Source organism: Paramisgurnus dabryanus, chromosome 2 (assembly GCF_030506205.2).
Source record: "Paramisgurnus dabryanus chromosome 2, PD_genome_1.1, whole genome shotgun sequence".
In the NCBI taxonomy this organism is placed as follows: Eukaryota; Metazoa; Chordata; class Actinopteri; order Cypriniformes; family Cobitidae; genus Paramisgurnus; species Paramisgurnus dabryanus.
In genome coordinates, this window is record NC_133338.1 from 10825165 (window position 1) to 10843546 (window position 18382).

The window sequence follows — 18382 nt, forward strand, 5'->3', positions numbered from 1 at the left end:
TATCTTTTCTTATATCTTTTCATATATTACTCTCATGTGTCCTCTGTCCTTTTAAATGTGCTTTGGTGTTTTGTAAGGCTACATTTGCTCGTGAGGAAGATGATAACGAAGAGGATGAGACTCCTTCAAACCATAAGGTGAATATGCAACCCGGTATCACCCCAAATTAGGTACGTTTACATGCAAACATGCGAAAAACCAATACTATAGTGTAATATATGCAGATAGCATATATTACACTATAGTATTGGTTTTTCGCATATATGTACAACATTAATTATAAATATGTGACATGCATATTTGTTTTCCACATATCTATACATATATTTGACTTATCTGAGAACACAATATATGCCTGCAACATATATGAACATTTATATGTCCAAACATGTGAAAAAAATATTTGGTGTCATCAATATACCATATATCTGCATATATTACACTGTAGTATTGGTTTTTCGCATATATGGACAACATTAATTATAAATATGTGACATACATATTTGTTTTCCACATATGTATACATATATTTGACTTATCTGAGAACACAATATATGCCTGCAACATATATGAACATTTATATGTCCAAACATGTGAAAAAAATATTTGGTGTCATCAATATATGATACCATATATCTGCATATATTACAGTATAGTATTGGTTTCTCGCATATATGGACAACATTAATTATAAATATGTGACATACATATTTGTTTTCCACATATTTAATAAATGTATGTAAACATACATGCCTGTGATACTGATGCATTTTTAAAGCTGTGGCATATGGTTATGGTACTTTGTGGATGTATTTGTCAAAAATGACAAAGAAAATGCTGCATTATTGTATTAAAAATACTATATTATGAAGTCCTGTTAGTTTTGTGACCTAAAGACCCCCCCCCCAGGATCACCATCAGACAGGTTTTTGCTTTTACAGCAAGTAAAAATTATCTGGTCAGATCATCTTTAAATATGTAAGTGAGTGTTCAAGAAGATTTGAAATGTATGATCATTATGGGGAATCAACAGCTATTTTAATTACTTTTAACAAAAATTACTTCTTTAGTTTACCATCATCAGAAAACTGCCAACTAAGTCTGTGTATATTAACAAACAGAGATAAGTTGATACTGATTATTACTAATAATCACAAATCAATTACATTATTATTTTATTTTATTATTTTAGTTTAGTTTAGTTTTTTTATTTTATTTGTGCAGGGATTGTTAAAGTTAATAAATAAATAAATAAATAACCTAATATTATTTTTTGGTTGCTTTTATATCTTTTAGTATAGTGTTTGTTTAGCGAATTTACATATTATTATTATTAAACCGTGTTAAATGTATTGCTTAATTAATAATAAATAGTCAAAAGAACATAGCATATAATAAAAATTTCCTCCACTGCCTATTGAATGCGGTACACCCAGTCCAGTAGGAGGCGCTAATGACCCTTCAGTTGCCAACCGCCACGCACTCAGGCCAAAAGCGCAGAAGAACAAAATGACCGGGAAAAGCTGACAGGACTGAGAAGATGATGACAACAACACAGCGGGGTTTTAGAAGTAAGTTTTAAATATTTAATATATTTTGCATAAGTTTCTTGCTGTCTAGATTGTTACAGCCTAATTAGTCATTACTGTTAGGGGAGGTTTGCAAGTTTTTGTCGTAGTAATCGTGTAGCTTGCGGTTTACTATGGTTTGATGCTTAATTTTTCTTGGGTGTTTTTGTAAGTATGTCTTAATTTAATGTTTATTTAACCCATAGGCCCTATCCTATTCTCGTTATATATGTTACCTCTAGGAGACATTATCAGGAAACATAACATAAGTTTTCACTGCTATGCGGATGATACCCAGCTTTACATCTCGTCACATCCTAGCGAAACCCACCAGTTTGCTAAGCTAACAGACTGCATTAGTGATATTAGGGACTGGATGGCACATAACTTTCTTATGCTAAACTCCAATAAGACAGAGATACTTATTATTGAACCAAATCGCTCCAAACATAATATGTCAGATTACAAGTTGCCCATAGATGGCTGCACGGTGGTGCCATCTTCCACGGTTAAGAATTTAGGCGTAATGTTTGACAGCAATCTATCTTTCGATAGTCATATCTCCAACGTCTGCCGCACAGCATTTTTCCATCTTAGAAATATCTCAAAAATACGCCATATGCTGTCTGCATCAGATGCAGAAAAGCTTATCCATGCTTTTATGACCTCTAGATTAGACTATTGTAACTCGTTACTCGGGGGATGCCATGCAAATCAGGTAAACAAGCTACAGCTGGTTCAAAACGCCGCCGCAAGAGTGCTTACTCGATCTAAAAAGTATGACCACATTAGTCCAATTCTGGCATCTTTACACTGGCTACCAGTTAAATATCGCATACAATTTAAAATATTACTAATCACCTACAAAGCCTTAAATGGCCTAGCGCCCTCGTATATAAAAGAACTACTATCAGAATACAATCCACCACGTAAACTGCGATCACAAAATTCGGGTTACTTAATTATCCCTAGAATATCAAAAGTGTCTAAAGGTGGTAGATCCTTTTCCTATTTAGCCCCTAAGCTCTGGAATGATTTACCAAATAATGTTCGAGTATCAGACACAGTCGATCAATTTAAATCTAAACTTAAGACATTCTTCTTTAACAAAGCATTCACATAGAATGTCCAGTAAATGTACTTTTCCCGCAGTAGTTATTTTGTCTAGAACAAAGCACTCACATACCTCATACGGGTAATTTACTCTTGCCGCAATAGTTAGCCTGTCCGGAACCGAGCTGAATTAAACCACTATAATGTATGACACTTGCATTACATGCGAACGGCCCCTACGCTAATAGAATTCTGTTTTTGTCTCCCTGTCTCGTCCTCGACTCTGAGGACAATGAGACAAACAGACCCAGTTCCTGTTGCTGTGAAGGTCATCGCACCACTAATCAACTGGCTGTCCTTCAACGTGACGCCCAACCGATGCGCGACCAACGGCCACCGGCTGAACCAGTTTAATCCGCTTACACGCTTCCTATCCCTACCGTGTCTATATATTATAAATACTAATCTCTCCCTAGGGTTTTTTGTCCTTCTAGGATTTTTTCCCATTGGGTTTTCTCCTAGGGGGTTTTTTAGTCCCAGGGAGAGTCAGCCAACTTTGGCTTAACTTAGCACTTTACTGTATACGTTACATTATTAATATGCTCGCTTACACGGTTTTTTATCCTTAGCCGCTATATTCTACTTCTTATACTATGTATTGATTTTCAATGTTCTCCTCTACATCTACTCATGTAAAGCTGCTTTGCAACAATTAACAATTGTGAAAAGCGCTATATAAATAAAATTGAATTGAATTGAATTGAAATGTTATTGCACAATGCACAAAACTGTTCAGAATCTTTCAGTTTATTTTATTCTGGTTAACCTTATGAAGCATTTACTTAAAGGAACAGTGATTATTAAGGCACTTATTTATGCAGTTAATTCATAATTTACAAAATACGATTTGTTTAAAAAAGGCAATACATTTATGTTGCCTAACAGTCACTTGAGAGATAATTCTAGAAAAATAACGTGTACAGACATTTTCACAGACATTGTAATGTAACTGTTACATCTGCATGTAAATTATATAGGTAAAAGCAGCTTTCTGGCAACAGGTGGTGTGCTTTATTAATATATTTAAAATGTTCATATCTAATGCATTTTGACATCACTTATATTCAGTGTTGGGTGTAACTAGTTACAAAGTAACTAGTTACTGTAATAATATTACTTTTTTCAGTAACTAGTAGTGTAAGGCATTACCCGTCTGAAAATGGTAATATTATTACAGTTTTCCCGAGCTAGTTACTTTAGTTACATTCGCCAGTAGCACCTTCATCACACAAGGCACAAAACACAGAGAACAAAAGGGAAGGGGAGGAGGGCGTGAATGGAACAGTGATTGGTCTAAGTTTGGCACGAGGTATCATTTACCATCACCGATTGGTCGACACCCGGCAGCCAGCAGCACAGAGCGGCAGCGGCACACTCAAAGACAGATCGGGAAAATGGAAGCGTCAACAATGGCAAGCTCTTTTTCAGAGGAAGGTTCCCAGCAACAGAAAGCTACTTTCGACGGGTGGAGATTCAGTCATATTTTATTATGTTCAACAGAAGGAAAATAACTTGACGGTGAAGTGCACACTCTTTAATGTTTCTCCGAACGCTGTGCCCTGCGTCCGGTAGCGGGTAAGGAAGCCAGCATTTTCTTGGCCGTGGCTTGCCCAAATAAACATTCTTGTCCAGAAAAAAAATGTAACTAGTAATATAACTAGTAATATAACTAGTTACTTTCTCCAGGGAGTAATAAAGTAAAGTAAGGCATTACTATTTTTGAGAGTAATATGTAATACGTAATATATTACTTTTTTGAGTAACTAGCCCCAACACTGCTTATATTTATCTTTATGTAAGAGTTATACTTTTATTTTAGTGAGAGGGTTATGTTTGTGTTTAAGCAGACATTGCTAGCAGGCCAAGCACTTATAGCTTGACATGGCTGGAGTCAATACTACCTCACCAAAATTACAACTAATGTTTGGCTTAAACCTTGCCTAATCGCAGTGTTTTTCCCTTTTATTATTTCTCTTTTTGTAGGCCAATCAGAGTGATTTTCTGAGTTCTTTCACATATGCTGTATGGTAAGATTGAATTTCTGCTAGTTGATACCAGTGACATGTGTTAATTATTAAGTTTATCTTTGTATTTTTTATTAAAGGTCAGCGAATGGATGGATTATCCATTCACGGTACATAATGAAAGGTAAATGGCAAGTAATTAAGTAATGTACTAAATGTATAAGCTGTAGTGTATTCAGTAGCTACTAATCACACTACCTCTATCACTCTCTCTAAAAGAGTTGACTGAGTTAGAAGAAACTGAGCGACTCTTCAGAGTGAAGATGTTATGGTAATGTAAATCTTACGTTTTTATATTGTAGTTGTATATAATATATCAGAGACAGCACGTAATTTTAACCCTGGTTTTGCACCCTAAAGGCGCTTTTCCATTGCATAGTACCCAACAGGTAAGGTTGAGTCAGCTCACTTTACTTTGGCTTGGTTAGCTTTTCCATTGAGTTTAGCAACACTAAGAGTGGGAGGGATTATAGGGGTGTCAAATGTATATAGCACGACATTCGTTGCTCGACTTATCGAGGCTGTTTTCTAAGATGGCTCCTGTCTGTATGTACTGTCTTTATAAAGGATCTTCTTATTAGGGCTTTCACTTTTGAGAAAAAATCAAGCACACATATCCCGCGCTTGAGCGTGTTTCTGAAAAGTAATCGTCACTGAAAACAAGCACACATACATAGCCTATGTATTAGGGCTGGGTATCGATTCAGATTTTCCAGATCGATTCGATTTCGATTCACAAGCTATCAAATCGATTCGGTTTCGATTCTCGGTTCATTTTTCGATTCCGGTTCTTGGGCCGGTTTTTATACTCGATTCTCGATTTAACTCAATGAATACAGATTTAATAAAAATACTATATTAATAAAAAGAACAGTGAACTGCAGGTTACAAGTGGGTAATTAATAAAATCGATGAAGCACCTGAAACCGCCATTTTAAGCACTGAATGAATGAATGACAGGTTCGCCTCTCGCTCCTTGATAAAATCACGCAAGGCAAAAAAGAGGGTGACATCTACTGAAGAAGACTAGTAATTCGATTAACGTTAATCTTTCGTTCAATGTTTGCAGAAATAAATATGAAAGAAAAAAAAAATCGATTCTGCTTTTTGAGAATCGATTCTGAATCGACCAGGTTTTAAAAAACGATTAATCGGAAAATCGATTTTTTTTGCCCAGCCCTACTATGTATGTGCGCGTGCATATACATTATCCCTGCGAGTGCTGCTTGCTTGACTGTTTTTAATGATACAGAGCACAAACCATTGATATTTGAGAATAAAGTTCCCGGACCGGTTAATAACGTTCCATGTCAGCTGTGGGACATAAAAATAAGTAGGCTGATCATTAGGACATTAAACTTAAGAAAAATTATGTAGACTAATTAGTTAAGTCTCTATCTTGTCATCAAACATTAAAAAGGCTAAATTATGTAAGCGACATAACTGACATGCCTACATTTGTTGAGTGCACTTAAACACACGCGCACACACATAGACGGGGGACGAATTCGAAACGGCGCTTCGGGAAGAAGATGCTGCATAAACAGTCGCTCCACATAAAGTGAAAATGATGATGTTTTTCAGTGCTTTATTCGCCAAATTTATTTTATACATCAAGAGTTCTGGGCTGCGTTCTCTGAAACTACCTTAACGCTACGTCGTTCTAAAGTTGTACCTTAAGCTGTACCTTATCGCTAATACGTGTTTTCTGAAACGTTCTTAGTTACGTATCACTTCTGTAAGTCGTTCGTTCGGAAGGTTGGTCTGGAGCACTCTTAGCTATACCTTATCCCACATGACTCCACTAGGGGCTTCATAAAAGCTTACATTGCAGTCTATACAACTAAATATTTGTAAAAAAAAAAAAACACTCCGTGTTTAATTAGGCAAATATTTTTATATTTAAAGAATAAACCATTCACATAATTAGACATCATTACATTGATGGTTGTTAGATTTTTAATATGTTTTCCAAAGGTACATCAACTGCGCACTATTAAATGCTACAGGATTAAGAAACTATTTAAAAAATATATTTTGGGTGATGGAGTTGGTGAAACTGGCAGCTATACAGCGAATCCTATTTCATTTGTGCATTTCATATCCGTTAAATCTTAGTCTACCGGCAAGTATTTTAGCTGCATAAATAAATCGGGTAAAATAAAAAATAAGAAACTAATTAGGATTGTTCATGTTATTTTTAATGTTTTATAACTTTGATGCAACTGCATGCCATATTCTATATAAACATTCAAAACAAACTGCGCACTTGCTTATAGTCTCCTAAGGGCAACACAATTTCCACATTAAAACTAATCAAAGCTAAAATCTAAAGTAATCATAATATATATTTATTTATATATATTATATGTTATATTTGAGGTAGACAGACAGGCTCCAGAAATGCGTCCATTAAGCTTTATCCGCATTGTAACGAGGCTGCTTGCGCATCCAGTGTCCAAGCACAATAAATGCGTGAAGTAATGAACAACAACAGTTTGTTTTTATATATTTTAAGTGTAATGCACAACCAATTACTTGCACGACCCACTTTATTCCCCTGGGCAACGCACTTATTGGGAACCCCTAATATAATTTATCCTTTCAAGTGAAGGCATAGCGGATGAATTAGAGCAGTTTAAACATGATACGTTTGGAAATAAAGTTGCGGGTTTTGCACGGGTTTGATATAAATTATAAAAGGTTGAATTTAGTTGTTTTTCAATTTGAAATATTTTTAACAGATATTCCTAATAAATTTAACTTGAACTATTTCTAAAATGTTTCTTTAATAAAGAACACCGCTATCTCATAACGCAGCGAAACCTATTACGTAAAGTGAATAATTGATTGTCGAGCAATCGATATCAACCTATTCAGCACCTCCACCATGGACAGCACCCGCTAAGGTCGAACTTAAGAAGGTTTACCTTAAGCAACATCCTAAGGTATAGTTCGGAGAACACACGTAGGAAAGGTATACCTGTAGTTAAGGTGTACCTTTTGAGTCTTCGTAGCGCGCTAAGAGAGAACGTTATCGGAGAACGCACCCCTGATCTTTGAAGGGCATAGGGATAATCATGTTTGATTGGAGTTAGGGCTGTCACTTTTGAGAGAACTCAAATTCGAACGGATATCGAATATCATGCAATGTATCCGAATATATTCTAATATCTAGGTGCCCCCCGCGCGCATCAAAAAAAAAAAAACTATAATGGAGATTCAATCACAAATTTATTAACAGTGACAGTCATAAACAGGAATGTCTGAATTATTTTTTTACTTTTGAAACAGCAGGTTATAAACTTATGAATAACAACTTATATGAAAAAAAACCTATTCAGAACAGGTACAGACAATAACTTAAACTGCAGCAGGAAGCCCAAACGGAATTCGCACCGCAGATTTTGCCAGAAAACTTCGCGGACTTAATGCGCGTCATTGACAAGCAAACATATCCCGCGCTTGAGCGTGTTTGTGAGAAGTAATATCTTTGACAACAAGCACACATACATAGCCTATCCCACGCGTTTGTGAGCCGTCATTGACAAGTACATTAACCCTGTGCGTGCTGTTTGCTTGACCGGTTTTAATGATAGAGTGCACAAAGCCTTTGATATTTGAGAAAAAAATGTACTTACTGCTAAGTAAAGCAGATCTCACTTGACTCTGTTGTCTATGTGACGCGCGACAGTCAGCACATGATCATTTCAAATCCGTTTACAAGACAAATGCTGTTGTTGTTTAATATAAAGTTTACATTGCGTTGTAAAAATGATGAAATTATCTTCATACATGCTAATTTCATAATGTGAACGTATTAGCACAAGCTTTTTATTCTGCTATAATATTTAATATAAACAATAATATGTCATTTTATATACAAACTATAGTTCCATCTTGACATGCACATTAGGTTCATGTTGGTCCAATTTGATTCCCTCTCTTGCACACAGTTGCCGTCGTCGGTCTCACTCTCAGCCTCCTTCCTATCACGAGGTATTACTTTAAAAAATGCGCTACACATAGTATTTTAAAATCCGGATGGTTTATTTATAGTTCGAATACGGATATTTCACGTCATGTTCGAATGCATATTCGAATATCGAATAAAAAGTGACAGCCCTAATCGGAGTTGGGCCGGACACATTCAAATACATGTTCATCTGTGTGTACAGAATTTTTTTTATTTTAGCGCCTTTTGCGGTTAAATTGTTTAAAATCACTTAAGTGTTAACATTTGCAAGCCTTTGAAACACGTGCAACTTTCACCCTATTTAAATTAGCATATTATTCCACAAATCGCATGCGAGCCGAACTGTGGGTCGTGATCTGTACAGATCACTGACCAACTGCGATCCGTTACACCACTAATTAGTATAAAAAAAAAACATCTTGAGATACTTGGTAGCCTACAATATTTACTAGGGCTGGGTATTGTTTAAAATATTTCGATCCGGTGCCAATTTCGATACCTCCGTTTTGATACCGGTTCCTAACGACACTTTTCCCGATACCATATGATAAAAAATCCATTGAAACCTTAACAAAAATGCATTAAACATACAACTTTTATTAATTATTATTAATAAAACTGGTTGTGCGTTTTGGATATGGGGTACGCCAGCATACACACTTATCAGTTTTTTATGAAAATAAGGACAAAAATAAAGAATTTAAGAATATAATTAACACTGCTTTATTTTATGAAATGTAAAATGGTCTTTAGCGTGGACTAACAGTATTTAAATTAGTGGGTTCATTATATCTGCAACTTTGACAAAAAGTTACAATATTAAATGGGTGACTTGAGTTTTACTTGGAAGATTTGTATGCATGTGTGTTTTTTGTAAACAATACTCAACTTCATATATCAAAATATTAAATATTTGGGATTTTTAAAATGATTAGAAAATGCGTTCAATGTCATTTCATTCAAGTGAAATTAGCAAACCAGTTAAATTTAGTTTGTTTTAATCAACGAGCCAGGCTTTGTAAGCAGTGTTGGGCTGTGCGTGTGCATTAAGTTTAAACCATAGACTGTAAAACGCATTTTAAACGCTTTAAAGGTTTAAACGCATCGTCCGTTTTGGGAGATGAGGGCATGAAGGCTTTGCGATGCGGAGAGACAGGCGCGAGTATTTCATAAGTATTGAGAGACAGAAGCTGCGCGTGTGGGTCAAGTTTAAACACCTTGTCGAGAGACTGTTGTGGGAGACGCGCGCGAGCAGAGACACAGGCTGCGCACGTGCTTTAAGTTGAAACCCCTCTTCACTTTAGGAGAAGCGCCGTTTTGGTTGACGTGCCTTTCACAGAGACAACACGGCCATACTTGCGCTAACTCTAAGACAAATGTCACAAAGACTTTCTGTATATTTCTCATATTGCATCCTTTCTACACTTGTGTTGTTGAGTGACTGCGAGTATTTTCAGAAATCCTCCCTGTCACGTGGTGATGGACAGCCAATCACCAGCGCTTTAGGTCCTTACATGCAATTACAGGCTCACACAGACACAGCCGCTTGGCTTTTTGGAAGCGACGTTTGGCACAGAAAGATAAATAATTTTTCGATACTTCAAGTATCGGAGTCTTTCGTTCGATACCATAAAAGTATCGACGTTCGGTACCCAGCCCTAATATTTACCTCTTATGATTGAGCATTAGAGACTTGGGCTTGAGTAGGCTACCTGCTGATGGCAAGCTTCTCATTTCTCTGAGTCAACGATGACCGGAAGTGAACTTCACAGAGTCAAATTGCACAGAAATCTTGTCAAAGAACTGAAAAAATAACGTTATTAACTGGTTACCAGTTAAATAACTGGTTATTTTCAATTAATGGTTCTGTTCTGGAACAAATATTTTTGGAAAGTTTCTGGTTTCATTTCTGGTCCTTGCAAAACATCAAAAGTTTCTGGTTTTCGTTTTCGTTCCTTGAACCGGTTCAAAGCCTTGGTTTACATTGCGTTGTAAAAAAGATGATGAAATTCTTCATACATGCTAATTTCACAACAAAAATGTATTAAAGGGACATTCCACTTTTTTTTTTTGAAAATATGCTCATTTTCCAGCTCCCCTAGAGTTAAATATTTGATTCAATCCAATCCATTGAATCTGATCAGACCATTAGCATTGTGCTAAAAAATAACCAAAGAGTTTCAATATTTTTCCTATTTAAAACTTGACTCTTTTAATTAAATTGTGTACTAAGACCGACGGAAATTAAAAGTTGTTATTTTCTAGGCAGATATGGTTAGAACTATACTCTCATTCTGGCGTAATAATCAGTGACTTTGCTGATGTAACATGGCTGCAGCAGGCGCACTGCCCGAAAATAGTCCCCTGCCATTGAAAGTAACGAAGGGGACTATTTTCGGGCAGTGTGTAATATCACTACACCTGCTGCAGCCATGTTACATCAGCAAAGTCACTGATTATTACGCCAGTTTGAGAGTATATTTTCTCGGAAAGAATCAAATGTTTAACTCGGGGGAGCTGAAAAATTTGCATATTTTCAAAAAAAGTGGAATGTCCCTTTAACACAAGCTTTTTATTCTGCTATAACACTATAAACAATAATATATGTTATTTTATATACAAACTATAATTCTATCTATCTGGGCCGGGTTTCCCAAAAGCATCGTAAGGCTACGTAGAAAACGATCGTACGAATCATCTTAGAATTACGGGCCGTTTCCCAAAAGCTTCGTAACTTAATTAGCACTTGAAAATCATCGTAGTTCTACGAGTGGTCTGGAGTAATCATTCATTCATAAATGCAGCGTAAGACAAGGTCACCTGCAGGACAACCAGCAAATTGCACTCCTGCAATGACGATAATGTAATGTTTTGAATGTAAATTTATATATTGGGTTCTTCTTTGTTTATTTAATATTAAATATATAATATAATATATTTAAAATTCAAATGAGAAATCAAATTTAAATGACTAAACATAATTTAATAAAGAAGGAAAACGTATTTGGTACAAGTTGGTAAAACATTTTTTTTTTTTTTTTTGTAAAAGTTGGTACTAGCAAATTTATAAATGGCTACCAATTGATGCATCTAAATTTTTTTTTTTTTTTTTTCGGAAATTGCATCTAATTAAAGAAACCAAATAAATATTTACGGTACAATGCAATAATCCACAATAATAAATTAACATAGATAATAAAATAATAATAATAATCTAAACTAAAATATTAAATGCAGAGGGCATTTCGCAGTGGGACGAGTCCTAACTAAATACAGAAAATAATATTTCATTAGGCACAAATTATTAAAACATTTAAAAAGTCTTTGAACAATTATGAATAATAATATTAAAATATTAGTGCACATCGGCTGAAAATAATTAGCCTAAACAAGCTTCTGCTAAAAATTCGAGTCCTTCTATTGGTGACATCTCAGCACTTGACAAACGGATAGCGACTCGTAAGTAGCACTTAAAACCCAACTGCGAGCAATCGTTATACGTGCATCTTTGGGATACGCACGTAAGTGAACAACGAATGTTCGTAAAGTAGCTCGTAGAAAGCGCTCTTAAGTGCTAAGTTCAATCGTTATCGGGAAACCCAGCCCTGGTTCGTGTTGGTCCAATTTAATTCAGAGCACTTGTTTGGTTTGGTGTTTTCATTTTCATTGTAAGCCTTTAAAAAGTAATTATTTTAGATGCAATTTTGTAATATTTACGGCTTAAATTCTCTTATATATATACTAGTCAACATTTCAAGTGGATCAAAAAAGTTTATCAAAGTTGTCCTAAGACAAGAATGGGTATTAGGGATTGGTTTTTTGTAAACTTTTATTAAAGGTTTTGATCCACTTCGAATGTTGACTAGTGTATTTTTAAATATTTAAAATCATTCCGCAGAATTTTCCCAAAAATTTCAACAGAAAAAGCAAAAAAAAGTCTGCAGAAGCCGGAGCCACGTCTTCCCTCTCTTGCGCACAGTTGCCGTCGGTCTCCCTATTACGAGGTGTTAGACTGTAAAAAATGCGCTACACATGGCATTTTAAAAACCGGATGGTTTATTTATAGTGGATATTTCACGTCATGTTTGAATGCATATTCGAATATCGAATGAAAAGTGACAGCCCTACTTCTTATTATACTGTTTGTACACTTACAAAGTTCCACTTGGGGTTAAGTGCCTTGCTCAAGGGCACAACGGTGCTGACCAGGATTCAAATCACAAATTCTAGGCTAACATACTAGCCAGGTTCCTTAACTGCTGTGCTACCACCACCCCTTTTGGCTTAGTGCCTGCTTTCGAACCACACCCATGGAGATATCTGCCAACAAATGGACAATCATTCATGGGGCTAGAGATGCATTCAAGAATTTTCGATGAGAGGTGGTGGTGGGTGGTGTTTGGCACTATGACCCTATCTCGCCTGCAAATTAAATTGGTGCAAAACTGGCCTCCATGCTTGCACTAAGTGTGGCCTTACTTGCCTAGTCACGTACTTTGTCACTTAATTTTACTGACTTGCACTAGAAGAAACTGCAATAAAGTTTTTTTTTATCTTTGTGATAAGTTTATCCACCAGTGTTTTGTCTGCTTTATACCTAAAACTTTTTCTTTAAAATGTACCTTCTCAGATGCAGTTATGTCAAAGCACTCATTTCGGCTGGCCAGATTGGAACAGACCTGAATGGGAAGATGGCAGAGCTAAGACTGGCAATGTCCAAGAAAAATATTAACTAAAAATGAGTGTTTTTCACCAGTGAGTGAGTTTGGGAATGCTTTAAATGTGCCTAGAAGTTTGAAAATGTAATACTGAGGGAAAAAAGTGAGCGCTTTGAAAAGGCTTTAAAAAGAAAATAAAGTCTGATGTTGATGTTAAATGAAGTTAAAGTTTTTACTTGAAAAGTTTGTACTTGTTTGTACTGTCAAGTCTGTGCTGAAAAAAATGCAGTAAAGTTTGTATTTGAAAAGACTTGGAATTGTGTGTTCTGTAGAATGAGTACAAATATATGTGCAGGCTGTATAAAAAACATAGTTGTGCCACTAATATAAGTGAAAGTACATGGTGTCATCATATTAGAATCATATTTGTATCCCTAATATAAGTGAAAGTACATGGTGGCATCATATTAGAATCATATTTGTATCCCTAATATAAGTGAGAGTACATGGTGGCATCATATAAGAAGCATATTTGTATCCCTAATATAAGTGAAAGTACATGGTGGCATCATATAAGAAGCATATTTGTATCCCTAATATAAGTGAAAGTACATGGTGGCATCATATAAGAAGCATATTTGTATCCCTAATATAAGTGAAAGTATGTACTATGGAAATAATTACATATATGCATGTATACATATATGTGTCTTACATATATTTCACATGTATGTATATATGGGAAAATATATGACACTTACATGAAAACGGCCATTTTTGCTATATTTTGAAATATATTTTTCATATATGTCTATATATTTTACATATATGAATTTTGCATATACTTTCATATATGCGGCAGACATACATGGGCACTGATATATGTAATTTACATATATTGACATATATTACATTTCTGTATGGGTTGTGTTTTTGTAATCATTATAGTTGTAGCGAATCAGCGGGAGGAGGAGAACGGCGTTATTTAAAACACCATAAACCTCCAACCGAAACACTATGGGAATTTAAGGGAATTTGGGGAAATTCCCATATTTAGCTCAAATGGAATAATAAGTACAATTAACTAATTAATTATACAAATTATTAAGATTTTAAACTGATTTAGCAGAATAATAACAACAATTAATTAATGTATTTGTCCAGCAAATACTCATAATTGTTCATTTAAGAAGTTAATTCTGTGGCCTTTAGAAAATAACATTCTTACTGCTATAAAGTATTTTTAAGCATGTAGCTTTAAGATCTTAACGGCAGATTAAGTGACATTTATTTCATGAGCATTGAACACAGAAACAATTCAATTGTGAAATGCAAAACCGGTTTATTAAACTACGTTACACTACAAAAACACACAAGACTAACTATACATACAAACAACAAACAAGAAACATATATGAAAGAGAAAGAATGGAAAATTAAAAGAGAGAGAGAGAGTAAAAGAAGGGCAAGATCACTATAGACTTAACTTCTGCACAAATCATCAGAACTCTAAGAATCACCTTAATTAAAAGGGGCACTAACTTTTTACAGCGAATGAACAAGCGATACTTGCGTTTGGCTTTTGTGAGGCACGTGTGTACGTCCAGCTGTATGGGCGCGTATGCGAGGAAGAGAGTTCCTGAGTTTGTGGTCACGTGACGGAGTCCTTGGAGGTGTCCATAGGAGTTGTTCCTTTTTGGGTTAATCCGTCGGTCTGGTTAATCTGTGGCGATTAATTTGTCCAATTTGTTAAAGTTTGTCCAAGTGTCAGGGTGCCCGAAAATAGAAGGATAGGGGTCCCACAGCAGGAAGCTGAGCTGGGCCGTGAACGGCGTGTCGTCGAGAACTGTAGGCCAACTGTGTGCTGATGAGCTTGATGAATTGGGGTGCAGGCCTCTTAACCTGAGTTTAGACCAACCCCTTGAAGTTCAGATGACCAATCCAAAAGGGTGTTGATAGAGTAGGAAAACTTTGTCTATGTTTTACCAGACTCATTTGCATAGATGGACTATGCTAAAGATTTTGTTAAACAATAATTTTGATTAATATTTAACAAGTTTGATATCAGTTATGGTAAGATGATGCACATCATTGATCAGGAAAGGAAAAGAGGATTATTAAGAGTGTAAACAAGGTATGGTTTGAAACACACATCAAATAGTAATCTCATGAATGTGAATTCAGAGACATGCTAAGATGAACAAAGCATCCCTATAGTGTTACACGAAAGTGGTTCATTACAGATACAAACATGCAATACAAGGATATATAATATATACAATTTAAACCAATTTATTTTGGTCATAGCTGTGATCTTAGACAGACACATTTTTGTGTCATGGCTGCTTCGTCTCTGCTCACGGTTTGAAGTTTGCTTTGAGGTGTTAATTTGCTTAGATTGGCACAATAAAACAGCCAGAGAGAGAGTCGATAGGTCTGGAAATGTGTGTTATCAGGAGATTAGGATCTTCTGATGAAAGCGTCCGAGCAGACCTGTTGACAAAATTCAATCTAGGGTCACAGCATGAAATGGTTAACGACCCAGACTGAAGAGACCTCCAGTTGACGTCCAGCCAGATGTTACATAGTAGAAACACAACCAGGGACACGCGTGATAAACTTATCATGTTTGTTTACAGCTGCCGCCATTACCTCACGTGTTGATCATGAAAGCAGTGAATGTGTGCACATGCGAGTGATCCTGTGTTTAATAAACTTGCTGTGCGGAGATATGTAGAGCCGGAGCTTGAGCCGAAAGAGCCGAATCTATGGAAAGAGCCGGACTGCCCATCACTAACTGTTTGCAATCGCGTATTTTATAAGAATACCAAAAAGCGCGTCGAGTTTCCTGACTCGCGTGTTTGTGTATGTGCATTCCCGTCACGTCAACTGTTTGACGGAAGACAAAGAAAACACTCGCGTCTGGAGATACTAGCCGTTTCTCAAAACCAAGTACGCCGAACTCGGACTTGTGTCCTTCGTAGTTCGAACTTGCAAGTTCAGACTCGGAAGAACGAACTCCTGACGCGAAATGCATTCTGGGAAACTTCGCTGTCATAAGTCCACACAAGTCTCCTCTGATGCATCCTCGATAAAATGGGCGGATCAAGAACACATCCGGGGATTTTATGTGAACTTGGGCTTGATGCGAACTTTGAATTGGAACAGTACTTGGGCCGCGACTGATGACGTTTCACAAGTCCACAAGAACACAAGTACAGACAAGAACGCATATTGAGAAACGGCTACTGACACACATCCGCAAGTAAATAAGGATTTAGATGTCGGACATCAATCCCGTCACACTGACGAAGCACACACACTTGCGTCTGTCTGGAGATTTAGGCGCGAGTAAACAAGTATGTGATGTGTGCAATCGTATCTTTTATAATGATACCACAAAGCGCTTCAAATATGAGGCATTGTGTGTTTGTGTGTGCGTTTGGACGTCGATCGAGTCACACTCGCGTCTGGAGATAACTTTAGTTACAGTCACGAGTAAACAAGTAGATGTCATGTTTCCAGCACTCGGATTAAAACTCAACACAGCAGTGAATGGCTGCAGAGACGGAATGTCCATTGACTGTGGGGTTGACTAATGAATATGGATGATCTCTGCTCTTCTCTTCAATGGAGCGGGGCGTGGCTCATTATAGATAATGAAGCAACAGAAGAAAGACGGTACATCTCTCTCTTCTAATACAGTTAACAACGAATTACAATATTTGTTTTCGATTTCACTTATATCTTCCAAAAGCAGACATTCCAAGCATTATGTAGAGATTTATCTTTTGTTTCTATGACAAATATTCGTTAAGTTACAGTTAATTTTTCTGACGTGTTTCTGAAAGGACTTCACTGAGGGAGAGAGAACAAAGCGCGCATCATGTTTATTTTCTTAATTTTGCGAAAAGCACAACATGCTGTTTTTATTGGGAGTGGACAGAAAAAAACTAGACAATTTAACGTTTTAAATGATGCATAAATCATATCTGTATGTCCAAAATCTGCAGAGTTATCTAAGTCTCTTTGGGGAGTGATTGAAAAATAAAGAGTTTGCGGCGCCCGCGCCGCAGCCGACCCCAGTGTGTTAATATATAAGAACACTGATATATTTTTTACAACATTTTTAACTTTAAAACATGTCTTTTTTATACCACATTAATCTCTTTAAAATATTGATAATTTTAGAAAAACTGACATAATTATAAATATTATGAACAAACAATGAAACGGTGTCAAAATTCGACAACACAAATAATTAAGATATTCATTGTAAATAGAGTCGCGTTTATTAGGCTCACACTAAATTCTCTGTTTGCACTTAGTATAAATGGGCATTGCACGTACAGTCATCTTAATAGTTGTATGCTCTGTTATGCTGGCAAGAAGGGGTTGGCGTCACTTTGCAATGTTAAATATTCAGCAATGCCCTTATTAACTTCTGGAAACAACCGCAATGACAATGTTTTTTTATGCGCCGCCTGGTGGAAATTCTGTGAAACGAAACACATAAAGGGAAAAGGGAAAGTAGCCTCCCCCCGAAAGCACTTGCAGAACTCACACGCGCATGCACACACACTCAAGCGAACGTGCACACGCACACACACACAAACACACATTCTGATTTCCATGTTTTGTGGGGACATTCCATAGACGTAATGTTCTATTGCAGTGGTTTTCAAACTTTTTTAGGAGCGACCCTAATTTAAAAAAATAAAAATTATGCGAACCACACTCTACCCCCCCCCAGTAGCATGAAGCAGGGCGGGGCCGAAAGCCGTCAGAGTGGAGTGAGCCCAGTGAAACGTGCACTTGCGCATCTGTATGTTTATATAACTTACCTAATGAGCAGACCCGACGCCAGACACAAATTCACGGATGGGCATTTCATTTTTTCAGGGGGCACAAATGAGATCAACCTCACTGCAATTCATAATATTATTAATTATGAAAATGGGCAAAAAACGAGTAAGAACTGACATACGCAACACAACGAAGGAATCGTAAAGATTGGACCTAGCCTATACTGAAGCAGTCTAA

The 18382-nt window shown here is 36.3% G+C and overlaps 1 long non-coding RNA gene across 1 annotated transcript; it reads left to right on the forward strand.

Annotated features, from left to right (window-relative positions):
* Nucleotides 1–1513: 1513 nt before the first annotated feature.
* LOC135783742 (uncharacterized) lies at nt 1514–13577 on the forward strand. The gene is made up of 5 exons (XR_010545757.2): nt 1514–1571; nt 4665–4708; nt 4786–4829; nt 4925–4976; nt 13312–13577. It is a non-coding gene; the product is annotated as an uncharacterized lncRNA (long non-coding RNA).
* Nucleotides 13578–18382: the final 4805 nt, after the last annotated feature.